Genomic DNA, 14,337 nt, shown 5'->3' on the forward strand with positions numbered 1-14,337 from the left:
CAGCCTCCCTCTCCTATGGCTGGCCGACCAGCCCGCTCCTTGGGTCTCTCAAAGTGCACTTTTTGAAGCCCTTTTGAAGCTGGGACGCATCAACTAAAGGTGACACTTTCTCTCCAAAAGTGACGATTTCTCGGCTTCTCGTTGGGGTGTCCAGAGGTGACGAGAGGTGAAGGAAAGAGCACATGGGTTATGTAGGCATCATTAAATTGTCTGCTATGTATTAGTGATCTTTAACATCGTTACACTCTCGTTCAGTTTAACGTATGTATAGCACCCTCGTCCACCCGTGTAAATATTGCAAAATGAATACAGATATGTACACCTAATGATATACGTTTGTCGTGACCCTCTTTGTAATTTTTCCATACCATGTTAAGGTTTTTCTTTCTCCATTTTCTTGTCGGTAGTGCTGGATAAAAATTTAGAGACAGAAAAGTATGGAGTGCCTCACAGTGATACCGACCCAGAAGGTACAATGGTTCTAAGTGAGTGGAAATAGGCGCTGTGGCTTAGGTGGTTAGAGCGCCTGTCTAGTAAACAGGAGATCCTGAGTTCGAATCTCAGCAGTGCCTTGTTTTTACACAACCTCATACAAGACTTTTTGTTTGATTAAAGACTCATTGTCTGCAAACACAATTTCTCCTATTATAATTATCCTCATGTACACAATGCTCCTCCTTAAAACCTAAAGATGTTTCGGGTTTTTACCTGCCATTGTAATGTACCACCAGCCACCAGTATCTTTAATTTTCAAAGCCAATCAGTTTGGTTTTGTGACGTAAAAAGATGTTTTTAAGCTTCGCTCGCTTCAAAGTACAACCTAGGCAGCAGTAATGCAAGCTTCAAACAACAGGTGCAGCACAGGCAGCACCTGAGTACCATTGCATTACTGACACTGTTACTGAAGAGGCAGAAGAGGTTCAAGCTTCAGTGCCTCAAGAACAGGCAACGCAAGGGCAGCAGAGTCTGATGGATTGTGAGAGCTTGGAAAATGACACTGTGTGCTGCGTGGAGCTAAAAATGCTGTATCCATAGTACTGCGCCAAGTTTTGGAGGCCACATCAGTGATATTGTGTTCTCTTAGGGAGACTTCACGTGAGGTTCTGGAGGCCTATTCTGAAATATTGTGTCTGTCCTGGGAGACTCCTACGGAGTATTGTCATGTGCATCACGCCACATACGAAACATCATGTCCAGTTCTTCATGGCTTACCAAGAGGTTTGATACTACTCTTCCAATGTTTGAATAACATAACGCTTGAGGTGTAAAAAGGAGGGAGCGGTCCTTGCAGAGTAGGACTGGAGGGCAGTCTGTGTTGGTTTGTGAACATCCCAGTCAAAGAGGCGAAATGTGCAGCATCTGCCTCAAAACACATACACAACATATAAGACTCTGATGACTGACAGTGTCACCTGATTTGCACTATAAAAGTCACATACGTCATGGGCCTGAGTAGCCCAAGTAGCTCGCCGTGATCGTATAGTGGTTAGTACTCTGCGTTGTGGCCACAGCCACCTCGGTTCGAATCCAAGTCATGGCATTGCGGTGGCAATATCATGGCAGTTGGGAGATATTTTTTATTTGCAATATACAGAGTATTATTATTTTTTAAATAACACCTGTCCCAAACACTTTGTTTTCTTTGATTTGTGAAATTGCCAGCTTTAATCATGAGAAGTCATTTCATTATGATGCCACAGCTGTGGGGCAGAAGGGACAGAGTGTTTTGATACATGCAATGCTTACTTTTAATGTACTCTTGCATGTTGTAGCCCGTGTAATTGTGCAGAAATCGTTTTTGAGGAATGCAAAAACATTTCCTTGTGTAATAATAACTTTTCAGTATGAATGACTTGGCCGGTTAGCTCAGTTGGTTAGAGAGTGGTGCTAATAACGCCAAGGTTGCGGGTTCGATCCCCGTACCGGCCAGTATTTTTCACAATTAAAAGAGAGTAGTCATGCATCACAGTACAAGACGTTTAAAAACAACGTATAGGTTGTTTTTTTATTCTGGTCATTAACTGGGCTCTGATGGCTGATGTTTGTGCAAGGGTGAGTGTTGCTAGTACCATGTAAAGGGCACTGTGGTCTAACAGCCCCCAGCCTCCCTCTCCAATGGCTGGACGACAAGCCCGCTCCTTGGGTCTCTCAAAGTGCACTTTTTGAAGCCCTGTTTGAAGCTGGGACGCATCAACTAAAGGTGACACTTTCTCTCCAAAAGTGACGATTTCTCGGCTTCTCGTTGGGGTGTCCAGAGGTGACGAGAGGTGAAGGAAAGAGCACATGGGTTATGTAGGCATCATTAAATTGTCTGCTATGTATTAGTGATCTTTAACATCGTTACACTCCTGTTTAGTTTAACGTATGTGTAGCACACTCGTCCACCCGTGTAAATATTGCAAAATGAATACAGAGATGTACACCTAATGATATACGTTTGTCGTGACCCTCTTTGTAATTTTTCCATACCATGTTCAGGTTTTTCTTTCTCCATTTTCTTGTCGGTAGTAGCTGGATAAAAATTTAGAGACAGAAAAGTATGGAGTGCCTCACAGTGATACCGACACAGAAGGTACAATGGTTCTATGTGAGTAGAAATAGGCGCTGTGGCTTAGTTTGTTAAAGCGCCTGTCTTGTAAACAGGAGATCCTGAGTTCGAATCTCAGCAGTGCCTTATTTTTACACAACCTCATACAAGACTTTTTGTTAGATTAAAGACTCATTGTCTGCAAACACAATTTCTCCTATTATAATTATCCTCATGTATACAATGCTCCTCCTTAAAACCTAAAGATGTTTCGGGTTTTTACCTGCCATTGTAATGTACCACCAGCCACCAGTATCTTTAATTTTCAAAGCCAATCAGTTTGGTTTTGTGACGTGAAAAGATGTTTTTAAGCTTCGCTCGCTTCAAAGTACAACCTAGGCAGCAGTAATGCAAGCTTCAAACAACAGGTGCGACACAGGCAGCACCTGAGTACCATTGCATTACTGACACTGTTACTGAAGAGGCAGAAGAGGTTCAAGCTTCAGTGCCTCAAGAACAGGCAACACAAGGGCAGCAGAGTCTGATGGATTGTGAGAGCTTGGAAAATGACACTGTGTGCTGCGTGGAGCTAAAAATGCATAACCAGAGTACTGTGCCAAGTTTTGGAGGCCACATCAGTGATATTGTGTTCTCTTAGGGAGACTTCACGTGAGGTTCTGGAGGCCTATTCTGAAATATTGTGTCTGTCCTGGGAGACTCCTACGGAGTATTGTCATGTGCATCACACCACATACGAAACGTCATGTCCAGTTCTTCATGGCTTACCAAGAGGTTTGATACTACTTTTCCAATGTTTGAATAACATAACGCTTGAGGTGTAAAAAGGAGGGAGCGGTCCTAGCAGAGTAGGACTGGAGGGCAGTCTGTGTTGGTTTGTAAACATCCCAGTCAAAGAGGTGAAATGTGCAGCATCTGCCTCAAAACACATACACGACATATAAGACTCTCATGACTGACAGTGTCACCTGATTTGCACTATAAAAGTCACATACATCATGGGCCTGAGTAGCCCAAGTAGCTCGCCGTGATCGTATAGTGGTTAGTACTCTGCGTTGTGGCCGCAGCAACCTCAGTTCGAATCCGAGTCACGGCATTGCGGGTGGCAATGTCATGGCAGTTGGGAGATATTTTTTATTTGCAATATACAGAGTATTATTATTTTTTAAATAACACCTGTCCCAAACACTTTGTTTTCTTTGATTTGTGAAATTGCCAGCTTTAATCATGAGAAGTCATTTCATTATGATGCCACAGCTGTGGGGCAGCAGGGACAGAGTGTTTTAATACATGCAATGCTTACTTTTAATGTACTCTTGCATGTTGTAGCCCGTGTAATTGTGCAGAAATCGTTTTTGAGGAATGCAAAAACATTTCCTTGTGTAATAATACCTTTTCTGTAAGAATGACTTGGCCGGTTAGCTCAGTTGGTTAGAACGTGGTGCTAATAACGCCAAGGTCGCGGGTTCGATCCCCGTACCAGCCAGTTTTTTTCACAATTAAAAGAGAGTAGTCATGCATCACAGTACAAGACGTTTAAAAACAACGTATAGGTTGTTTGTTTATTCTGGTCATTAACTGGGCTCTGATGGCTGATGTTTGTTCAAAGGTGAGTGTTGCTAGTACCATGTAAAGGGCACTCTGGTCAAACAGCCCCCAGCCTCCCTCTCCTATGGCTGGACGACCAGCCCGCTCCTTAGGTCTCTCAAAGTGCACTTTTTGAAGCCCTGTTTAAAGCTGGGACGCATCAACTAAAGGTGACACTTTCTCTCCAAATGTGACGATATCTCAGCTTCTCGTTGGGGTGTTCAGAGGTGACGAGAGGTGAAGGAAAGAGCACATGGGTTATGTAGGCATCATTAAATTGTCTGCTATGTATTAGTGATCTCTAACATCGTTACACTCTCGTTTAGTTTAACGTATGTATAGCACACTCGTCCTCCCGTGTAAATATTGCAAAATGAATACAGATATGTACACCTAATGATATACGTTTGTCGTGACCCTCTTTGTAATTTTTCCATACCATGTTCAGGTTTTTCTTTCTCCATTTTCTTGTCGGTAGTAGCTGGATAAAAATTTAGAGACAGAAAAGTATGGAGTGCCTCACAGTGATACCGACACAGAAGGTACAATGGTTCTATGTGAGTGGAAATAGGCGCTGTGGCTTAGTTTGTTACAGCGCCTGTCTTGTAAACAGGAGATCCTGAGTTCGAATCTCAGCAGTGCCTTATTTTTACACAACCTCATACAAGACTTTTTGTTTGATTAAAGACTCATTGTCTGCAAACACAATTTCTCCTATCATAATTATCCTCATGTATACAATGCTCCTCCTTAAAACCTAAAGATGTTTCGGGTTTTTACCTGCCATTGTAATGTACCACCAGCCACCAGTATCTTTAATTTTCAAAGCCAATCAGTTTGGTTTTGTGACGTAAAAAGATGTTTTTAAGCTTCGCTCGCTTCAAAGTACAACCTAGGCAGCAGTAATGCAAGCTTCAAACAACAGGTGCAGCACAGGCAGCACCTGAGTACCATTGCATTACTGACACTGTTACTGAAGAGGCAGAAGAGGTTCAAGCTTCAGTGCCTCAAGAACAGGCAACGCAAGGGCAGCAGAGTCTGATGGATTGTGAGAGCTTGGAAAATGACACTGTGTGCTGCGTGGAGCTAAAAATGCTGTATCCATAGTACTGCGCCAAGTTTTGGAGGCCACATCAGTGATATTGTGTTCTCTTAGGGAGACTTCACGTGAGGTTCTGGAGGCCTATTCTGAAATATTGTGTCTGTCCTGGGAGACTCCTACGGAGTATTGTCATGTGCATCACACCACATACGAAACATCATGTCCAGTTCTTCATGGCTTACCAAGAGGTTTGATACTACTCTTCCAATGTTTGAATAACATAACGCTTGAGGTGTAAAAAGGAGGGAGCGGTCCTTGCAGAGTAGGACTGGAGGGCAGTCTGTGTTGGTTTGTGAACATCCCAGTCAAAGAGGCGAAATGTGCAGCATCTGCCTCAAAACACATACACAACATATAAGACTCTGATGACTGACAGTGTCACCTGATTTGCACTATAAAAGTCACATACGTCATGGGCCTGAGTACCCCAAGTAGCTCGCCGTGATCGTATAGTGGTTAGTACTCTGCGTTGTGGCCACAGCCACCTCGGTTCGAATCCAAGTCATGGCATTGCGGTGGCAATATCATGGCAGTTGGGAGATATTTTTTATTTGCAATATACAGAGTATTATTATTTTTTAAATAACACCTGTCCCAAACACTTTGTTTTCTTTGATTTGTGAAATTGCCAGCTTTAATCATGAGAAGTCATTTCATTATGATGCCACAGCTGTGGGGCAGAAGGGACAGAGTGTTTTGATACATGCAATGCTTACTTTTAATGTACTCTTGCATGTTGTAGCCCGTGTAATTGTGCAGAAATCATTTTTGAGGAATGCAAAAACATTTCCTTGTGTAATAATACCTTTTCTGTAAGCATGACTTGGCCGGTTAGCTCAGTTGGTTAGAGCGTGGTGCTAATAACGCCAAGGTCGCGGGTTCGATCCCCGTACTGGTCAGTATTTCTCACAATTAAAATAGAAAAGTCTTGCATTACAGTACAAGACGTTTAAAAACAACGTATAGGTTGTTTGTTTATTCTGGTCATTAACTGGGCTCTGATGGCTGATGTTTGTGCAAGGGTGAGTGTTGCTAGTACCATGTAAAGGGCACTGTGGTCTAACAGCCCCCAGCCTCCCTCTCCTATGGCTGGACGACCAGCCCGCTCCTTGGGTCTCTCAATGTGCACTTTTTGAAGCCCTGTTTGAAGCTGGGACGCATCAACTAAAGGTGACACTTTCTCTCCAAAAGTGACGATTTCTCGGCTTCTCGTTGGGGTGTCCAGAGGTGACGAGAGGTGAAGGAAAGAGCACATGGGTTATGTAGGCATCATTAAATTGTCTGCTATGTATTAGTGATCTTTAACATCGTTACACTCTCGTTTAGTTTAACGTATGTATAGCACACTCGTCCACCCGTGTAAATATTGCAAAATGAATACAGATATGTACACCTAATGATATACGTTTGTCTTGACCCTCTTTGTAATTTTTCCATACCATGTTCAGGTTTTTCTTTCTCCATTTTCTTGTCGGTAGTAGCTGGATAAAAATTTAGAGACAGAAAAGTATGGAGTGCCTCAGAGTGATACCGACACAGAAGGTACAATGGTTCTAAGTGAGTGGAAATAGGCGCTGTGGCTTAGTTTGCTAAAGCGCCTGTCTTGTAAACAGGAGATCCTGAGTTTGAATCTCAGCAGTGCCTTGTTTTTACACAACCTCGTACAAGACTTTTTGTTTGATTAAATACTCATTGTCTGCAAACACAATTTCTCCTATTATAATTATCCTCATGTACACAATGCTCCTCCTTAAAACCTAAAGATGTTTCGGGTTTTTACCTGCCATTGTAATGTACCACCAGCCACCAGTATCTTTAATTTTCAAAGCCAATCAGTTTGGTTTTGTGACGTGAAAAGATGTTTTTAAGCTTCGCTCGCTTCAAAGTACAACCTAGGCAGCAGTAATGCAAGCTTCAAACAACAGGTGCAGCACAGGCAGCACCTGAGTACCATTGCATTACTGACACTGTTACTGAAGAGGCAGAAGAGGTTCAAGCTTCAGTGCCTCAAGAACAGGCAACGCAAGGGCAGCAGAGTCTGATGGATTGTGAGAGCTTGGAAAATGACAATGTGTGCTGCGTGGAGCTGAAAATGCTGTATCCATAGTACTGTGCCAAGTTTTGGAGGCCACATCAGTGATATTGTGTTCTCTTAGGGAGACTTCACGTGAGGTTGTGGAGGCCTATTCTGAAATATTGTGTCTGTCCTGGGAGACTCCTACGGAGTATTGTCATGTGCATCACACCACATACGAAACATCATGTCCAGTTCTTCATGGCTTACCAAGAGGTTTGATACTACTCTTCCAATGTTTGAATAACATAACGCTTGAGGTGTAAAAAGGAGGGAGCGGTCCTTGCAGAGTAGGACTGGAGGGCAGTCTGTGTTGGTTTGTGAACATCCCAGTCAAAGAGGCGAAATGTGCAGCATCTGCCTCAAAACACATACACAACATATAAGACTCTGATGACTGACAGTGTCACCTGATTTGCACTATAAAAGTCACATACGTCATGGGCCTGAGTACCCCAAGTAGCTCGCCGTGATCGTATAGTGGTTAGTACTCTGCGTTGTGGCCACAGCCACCTCGGTTCGAATCCAAGTCATGGCATTGCGGTGGCAATATCATGGCAGTTGGGAGATATTTTTTATTTGCAATATACAGAGTATTATTATTTTTTAAATAACACCTGTCCCAAACACTTTGTTTTCTTTGATTTGTGAAATTGCCAGCTTTAATCATGAGAAGTCATTTCATTATGATGCCACAGCTGTGGGGCAGAAGGGACAGAGTGTTTTGATACATGCAATGCTTACTTTTAATGTACTCTTGCATGTTGTAGCCCGTGTAATTGTGCAGAAATCATTTTTGAGGAATGCAAAAACATTTCCTTGTGTAATAATACCTTTTCTGTAAGCATGACTTGGCCGGTTAGCTCAGTTGGTTAGAGCGTGGTGCTAATAACGCCAAGGTCGCGGGTTCGATCCCCGTACCGGCCAGTATTTTTCACAATTAAAAGAGATTAGTCATGCATCACAGTACAAGACGTTTAAAAACAACGTATAGGTTGTTTGTTTATTCTGGTCATTAACTGGGCTCTGATGGCTGATGTTTGTGCAAGGGTGAGTGTTGCTAGTACCATGTAAAGGGCACTGTGGTCTAACAGCCCCCAGCCTCCCTCTCCTATGGCTGGACGACAAGCCCGCTCCTTGGGTCTCTCAAAGTGCACTTTTTGAAGCCCTGTTTGAAGCTGGGACGCATCAACTAAAGGTGACACTTTCTCTCCAAAAGTGACGATTTCTCGGCTTCTCGTTGGGGTGTCCAGAGGTGACGAGAGGTGAAGGAAAGAGCACATGGGTTATGTAGGCATCATTAAATTGTCTGCTATGTATTAGTGATCTTTAACATCGTTACACTCCTGTTTAGTTTAACGTATGTGTAGCACACTCGTCCACCCGTGTAAATATTGCAAAATGAATACAGATATGTACACCTAATGATATACGTTTGTCGTGACCCTCTTTGTAATTTTTCCATACCATGTTCAGGTTTTTCTTTCTCCATTTTCTTGTCGGTAGTAGCTGGATAAAAATTTAGAGACAGAAAAGTATGGAGTGCCTCACAGTGATACCGACACAGAAGGTACAATGGTTCTATGTGAGTAGAAATAGGCGCTGTGGCTTACTTTGTTAAAGCGCCTGTCTTGTAAACAGGAGATCCTGAGTTCGAATCTCAGCAGTGCCTTATTTTTACACAACCTCATACAAGACTTTTTGTTAGATTAAAGACTCATTGTCTGCAAACACAATTTCTCCTATTATAATTATCCTCATGTATACAATGCTCCTCCTTAAAACCTAAAGATGTTTCGGGTTTTTACCTGCCATTGTAATGTACCACCAGCCACCAGTATCTTTAATTTTCAAAGCCAATCAGTTTGGTTTTGTGACGTGAAAAGATGTTTTTAAGCTTCGCTCGCTTCAAAGTACAACCTAGGCAGCAGTAATGCAAGCTTCAGACAACAGGTGCGACACAGGCAGCACCTGAGTACCATTGCATTACTGACACTGTTACTGAAGAGGCAGAAGAGGTTCAAGCTTCAGTGCCTCAAGAACAGGCAACACAAGGGCAGCAGAGTCTGATGGATTGTGAGAGCTTGGAAAATGACACTGTGTGCTGCGTGGAGCTAAAAATGCATAACCAGAGTACTGTGCCAAGTTTTGGAGGCCACATCAGTGATATTGTGTTCTCTTAGGGAGACTTCACGTGAGGTTCTGGAGGCCTATTCTGAAATATTGTGTCTGTCCTGGGAGACTCCTACGGAGTATTGTCATGTGCATCACACCACATACGAAACGTCATGTCCAGTTCTTCATGGCTTACCAAGAGGTTTGATACTACTCTTCCAATGTTTGAATAACATAACGCTTGAGGTGTAAAAAGGAGGGAGCGGTCCTAGCAGAGTAGGACTGGAGGGCAGTCTGTGTTGGTTTGTGAACATCCCAGTCAAAGAGGCGAAATGTGCAGCATCTGCCTCAAAACACATACACAACATATAAGACTCTGATGACTGACAGTGTCACCTGATTTGCACTATAAAAGTCACATACGTCATGGGACTGAGTAGCCCAAGTAGCTCGCTGTGATCGTATAGTGGTTAGTACTCTGCGATGTGTCCGCAGCAACCTCGGTTCGAATCCAAGTCACGGCATTGTGGGTGGCAATGTCATGGCAGTTGGGAGATATTTTTTATTTGCAATATACAGAGTATTATTATTTTTTCAATAACACCTGTCCCAAACACTTTGTTTTCTTTGATTTGTGAAATTGCCAGCTTTAATCATGAGAAGTCATTTCATTATGATGCCACAGCTGTGGGGCAGAAGGGACAGAGTGTTTTAATACATGCAATGCTTACTTTTAATGTACTCTTGCATGTTGTAGCCCGTGTAATTGTGCAGAAATCGTTTTTGAGGAATGCAAAAACATTTCCTTGTGTAATAATACCTTTTCTGTATGAATGACTTGGCTGGTTAATTCAGTTGGTTAGAGCGTGGTGCTAATAACGCCAAGGTCGCGGGTTCGATCCCCGTACCGGCCAGTATTTTTCACAATTAAAAGAGAGAAGTCATGCATTACAGTACAAGACGTTTAAAAACAACGTATAGGTTGTTTGTTTATTCTGGTCATTAACTGGGCTCTGATGGCTGATGTTTGTGCAAGGGTGAGTGTTGCTAGTACCATGTAAAGGGCACTGTGGTCTAACAGCCCCCAGCCTCCCTCTCCTATGGCTGGACGACCAGCCCGCTCCTTGGGTCTCTCAAAGTGCACTTTTTGAAGCCCTGTTTGAAGCTGGGACGCATCAACTAAAGGTGACACTTTCTCTCCAAAAGTGACAATTTCTCGGCTTCTCGTTGGGGTGTCCAGAGGTGACGAGAGGTGAAGGAAAGAGCACATGGGTTATGTAGGCATCATTAAATTGTCTGCTATGTATTAGTGATCTTTAACATCGTTACACTCTCGTTCAGTTTAACGTATGTATAGCACCCTCGTCCACCCGTGTAAATATTGCAAAATGAATACAGATATGTACACCTAATGATATACGTTTGTCGTGACCCTCTTTGTAATTTTTCCATACCATGTTAAGGTTTTTCTTTCTCCATTTTCTTGTCAGTAGTAGCTGGATAAAAATTCAGAGACAGAAAAGTATGGAGTGCCTCACAGTGATACCGACACAGAAGGTACAATGGTTCATAGTGAATGGAAATAGGCGCTGTGGCTTACTTGGTTAAAGCGCCTGTCTAGTAAACAGGAGATCCTGAGTTCGAATCTCAGCAGTGCCTTGCTTTTACACAACCTCATACAAGACTTTTTGTTTGATTAAAGACTCATTGTCTGCAAACACAATTTCTCCTATTATAATTATCCTCATGTACACAATGCTCCTCCTTAAAACCTAAAGATGTTTCGGGTTTTTACTTGCGATTGTAATGTACCACCAGCCACCAGTATCTTTAATTTTCAAAGCCAATCAGTTTGGTTTTGTGACGTGAAAAGATGTTTTTAAGCTTCGCTCGCTTCAAAGTACAACCTAGGCAGCAGTAATGCAAGCTTCAAACAACAGGTGCAGCACAGGCAGCACCTGAGTACCATTGCATTACTGACACTGTTACTGAAGAGGCAGAAGAGGTTCAAGCTTCAGTGCCTCAAGAACAGGCAACGCAAGGGCAGCAGAGTCTGATGGATTGTGAGAGCTTGGAAAATGACACTGTGTGCTGCGTGGAGCTAAAAATGCTGTATCCATAGTACTGCGCCAAGTTTTGGAGGCCACATCAGTGATATTGTGTTCTCTTAGGGAGACTTCACGTGAGGTTCCGGAGGCCTATTCTGAAATATTGTGTCTGTCCTGGGAGACTCCTACGGAGTATTCTCATGTGCATCACACCACATACGAAACATCATGTCCAGTTCTTCATGGCTTACCAAGAGGTTTGATACTACTCTTCCAATGTTTGAATAACATAACGCTTGAGGTGTAAAAAGGAGGGAGCGGTCCTAGCAGAGTAGGACTGGAGGGCAGTCTGTGTTGGTTTGTGAACATCCCAGTCAAAGAGGTGAAATGTGCAGCATCTGCCTCAAAACACATACACTACATATAAGACTCTCATGACTGACAGTGTCACCTGATTTGCACTATAAAAGTCACATACATCATGGGCCTGAGTAGCCCAAGTAGCTCGCCGTGATCGTATAGTGGTTAGTACTCTGCGTTGTGGCCGCAGCAACCTCGGTTCGAATCCGAGTCACGGCATTGCGGGTGGCAATGTCATGGCAGTTGGGTGATATTTTTTATTTGCAATATACAGAGTATTATTATTTTTTAAATAACACCTGTCCCAAACACTTTGTTTTCTTTGATTTGTGAAATTGCCAGCTTTAATCATGAGAAGTCATTTCATTATGATGCCACAGCTGTGGGGCAGCAGGGACAGAGTGTTTTAATACATGCAATGCTTACTTTTAATGTACTCTTGCATGTTGTAGCCCGTGTAATTGTGCAGAAATCGTTTTTGAGGAATGCAAAAACATTTCCTTGTGTAATAATACCTTTTCTGTAAGAATGACTTGGCTGGTTAGCTCAGTTGGTTAGAGTGTGGTACTAATAACGCCAAGGTCGCGGGTTCGATCCCCCTACCGGCCAGTATTTTTCACAATTAAAAGAGAGAAGTCATGCATTACAGTACAAGACGTTTAAAAACAACGTATAGGTTGTTTGTTTATTCTGGTCATTAACTGGGCTCTGATGGCTGATGTTTGTGCAAGGGTGAGTGTTGCTAGTACAATGTAAAGGGCATTGTGGTCAAACAGCCCCCAGCCTCCCTCTCCTATGGCTGGACGACCAGCCCGCTCCTTGGGTCTCTCAAAGTGCACTTTTTGAAGCCCTGTTTGAAGCTGGGACGCATCAACTAAAGATGACACTTTCTCTCCAAAAGTTACGATTTCTCGGCTTCTCGTTGGGGTGTCCAGAGGTTACGAGAGGTGAAGGAAAGAGCACATGGGTTATGTAGGCATCATTAAATTGTCTGCTATGTATTAGTGATCTTTAACATCCTTACACTCTCGTTCAGTTTAACGTATGTATAGCACACTCGTCAACCCGTGTAAATATTGCAAAATGAATACAGATATGTACACCTAATGATATACGTTTGTCGTGACCCTCTTTGTAATTTTTCCATACCTTGTTCAGGTTTTTCTTTCTCCATTTTCTTGACGGTAGTAGCTGGATAAAAATTTTGAGACAGAAAAGTATGGAGTGCCTCACAGTGATACCGACACAGAAGGTACAATGGTTCTATGTGAGTAGAAATAGGCGCTGTGGCTTAGTTGGTTAAAGCGCCTGTCTTGTAAACAGGAGATCCTGAGTTCGAATCTCAGCAGTGCCTTGTTTTTACACAACCTCATACAAGACTTTTTGTTAGATTAAAGACTCATTGTCTGCAAACACAATTTCTCCTATTATAATTATCCTCATGTATACAATGCTCCTCCTTAAAACCTAAAGATGTTTCGGGTTTTTACCTGCCATTGTAATGTACCACCAGCCACCAGTATCTTTAATTTTCAAAGCCAATCAGTTTGGTTTTGTGACGTGAAAAGATATTTTTAAGCTTCGCTCGCTTCAAAGTACAACCTAGGCAGCAGTAATGCAAGCTTCAAACAACAGGTGCAGCACAGGCAGCACCTGAGTACCATTGCATTACTGACACTGTTACTGAAGAGGCAGAAGAGGTTCAAGCTTCAGTGCCTCAAGAACAGGCAACGCAAGGGCAGCAGAGTCTGATGGATTGTGAGAGCTTGGAAAATGACACTGTGTGCTGCGTGGAGCTAAAAATGCTGTATCCATAGTACTGTGCCAAGTTTTGGAGGCCACATCAGTGATATTGTGTTCTCTTAGGGAGACTTCACGTGAGGTTGTGGAGGCCTATTCTGAAATATTGTGTCTGTCCTGGGAGACTCCTACGGAGTATTGTCATGTGCATCACACCACATACGAAACGTCATGTCCAGTTCTTCATGGCTTACCAAGAGGTTTGATACTACTTTTCCAATGTTTGAATAACATAACGCTTGAGGTGTAAAAAGGAGGGAGCGGTCCTAGCAGAGTAGGACTGGAGGGCAGTCTGTGTTGGTTTGTAAACATCCCAGTCAAAGAGGTGAAATGTGCAGCATCTGCCTCAAAACACATACACTACATATAAGACTCTCATGACTGACAGTGTCACCTGATTTGCACTATAAAAGTCACATACATCATGGGCCTGAGTAGCCCAAGTAGCTCGCCGTGATCGTATAGTGGTTAGTACTCTGCGTTGTGGCCGCAGCAACCTCAGTACGAATCCGAGTCACGGCATTGCGGGTGGCAATGTCATGGCAGTTGGGAGATATTTTTTATTTGCAATATACAGAGTATTATTATTTTTTAAATAACACCTGTCCCAAACACTTTGTTTTCTTTGATTTGTGAAATTGCCAGCTTTAATCATGAGAAGTCATTTCATTATGATGCCACAGCTGTGGGGCAGCAGGGACAGAGT

At 42.9% G+C, this 14,337-nt stretch overlaps 10 non-coding genes across 10 annotated transcripts; all 10 read left to right on the top strand.

Moving 5' to 3' along the window:
* Window positions 1-498: 498 nt before the first annotated feature.
* On the top strand, window positions 499-572 carry TRNAT-AGU (transfer RNA threonine (anticodon AGU)). The gene has a single exon. It is a non-coding gene; the product is annotated as a tRNA-Thr (tRNA).
* A 2,028-nt stretch (window positions 573-2,600) lies between these two features.
* TRNAT-UGU (transfer RNA threonine (anticodon UGU)) lies at window positions 2,601-2,674 on the top strand. The gene has a single exon. It is a non-coding gene; the product is annotated as a tRNA-Thr (tRNA).
* A 2,028-nt stretch (window positions 2,675-4,702) lies between these two features.
* TRNAT-UGU (transfer RNA threonine (anticodon UGU)) lies at window positions 4,703-4,776 on the top strand. The gene has a single exon. It is a non-coding gene; the product is annotated as a tRNA-Thr (tRNA).
* A 1,283-nt stretch (window positions 4,777-6,059) lies between these two features.
* On the top strand, window positions 6,060-6,133 carry TRNAI-AAU (transfer RNA isoleucine (anticodon AAU)). Its single transcript has one exon. It is a non-coding gene; the product is annotated as a tRNA-Ile (tRNA).
* Window positions 6,134-6,804: 671 nt separating this feature from the next.
* On the top strand, window positions 6,805-6,878 carry TRNAT-UGU (transfer RNA threonine (anticodon UGU)). The gene has a single exon. It is a non-coding gene; the product is annotated as a tRNA-Thr (tRNA).
* Window positions 6,879-8,161: 1,283 nt separating this feature from the next.
* TRNAI-AAU (transfer RNA isoleucine (anticodon AAU)) lies at window positions 8,162-8,235 on the top strand. Its single transcript has one exon. It is a non-coding gene; the product is annotated as a tRNA-Ile (tRNA).
* A 671-nt stretch (window positions 8,236-8,906) lies between these two features.
* TRNAT-UGU (transfer RNA threonine (anticodon UGU)) lies at window positions 8,907-8,980 on the top strand. The gene has a single exon. It is a non-coding gene; the product is annotated as a tRNA-Thr (tRNA).
* A 2,028-nt stretch (window positions 8,981-11,008) lies between these two features.
* On the top strand, window positions 11,009-11,082 carry TRNAT-AGU (transfer RNA threonine (anticodon AGU)). Its single transcript has one exon. It is a non-coding gene; the product is annotated as a tRNA-Thr (tRNA).
* An 896-nt stretch (window positions 11,083-11,978) lies between these two features.
* TRNAH-GUG (transfer RNA histidin (anticodon GUG)) lies at window positions 11,979-12,050 on the top strand. The gene has a single exon. It is a non-coding gene; the product is annotated as a tRNA-His (tRNA).
* A 1,061-nt stretch (window positions 12,051-13,111) lies between these two features.
* On the top strand, window positions 13,112-13,185 carry TRNAT-UGU (transfer RNA threonine (anticodon UGU)). Its single transcript has one exon. It is a non-coding gene; the product is annotated as a tRNA-Thr (tRNA).
* Window positions 13,186-14,337: the final 1,152 nt, after the last annotated feature.

Source organism: Lissotriton helveticus, chromosome 12, assembly GCF_964261635.1.
Source record: "Lissotriton helveticus chromosome 12, aLisHel1.1, whole genome shotgun sequence".
In the NCBI taxonomy this organism is placed as follows: domain Eukaryota; kingdom Metazoa; phylum Chordata; class Amphibia; order Caudata; family Salamandridae; genus Lissotriton; species Lissotriton helveticus.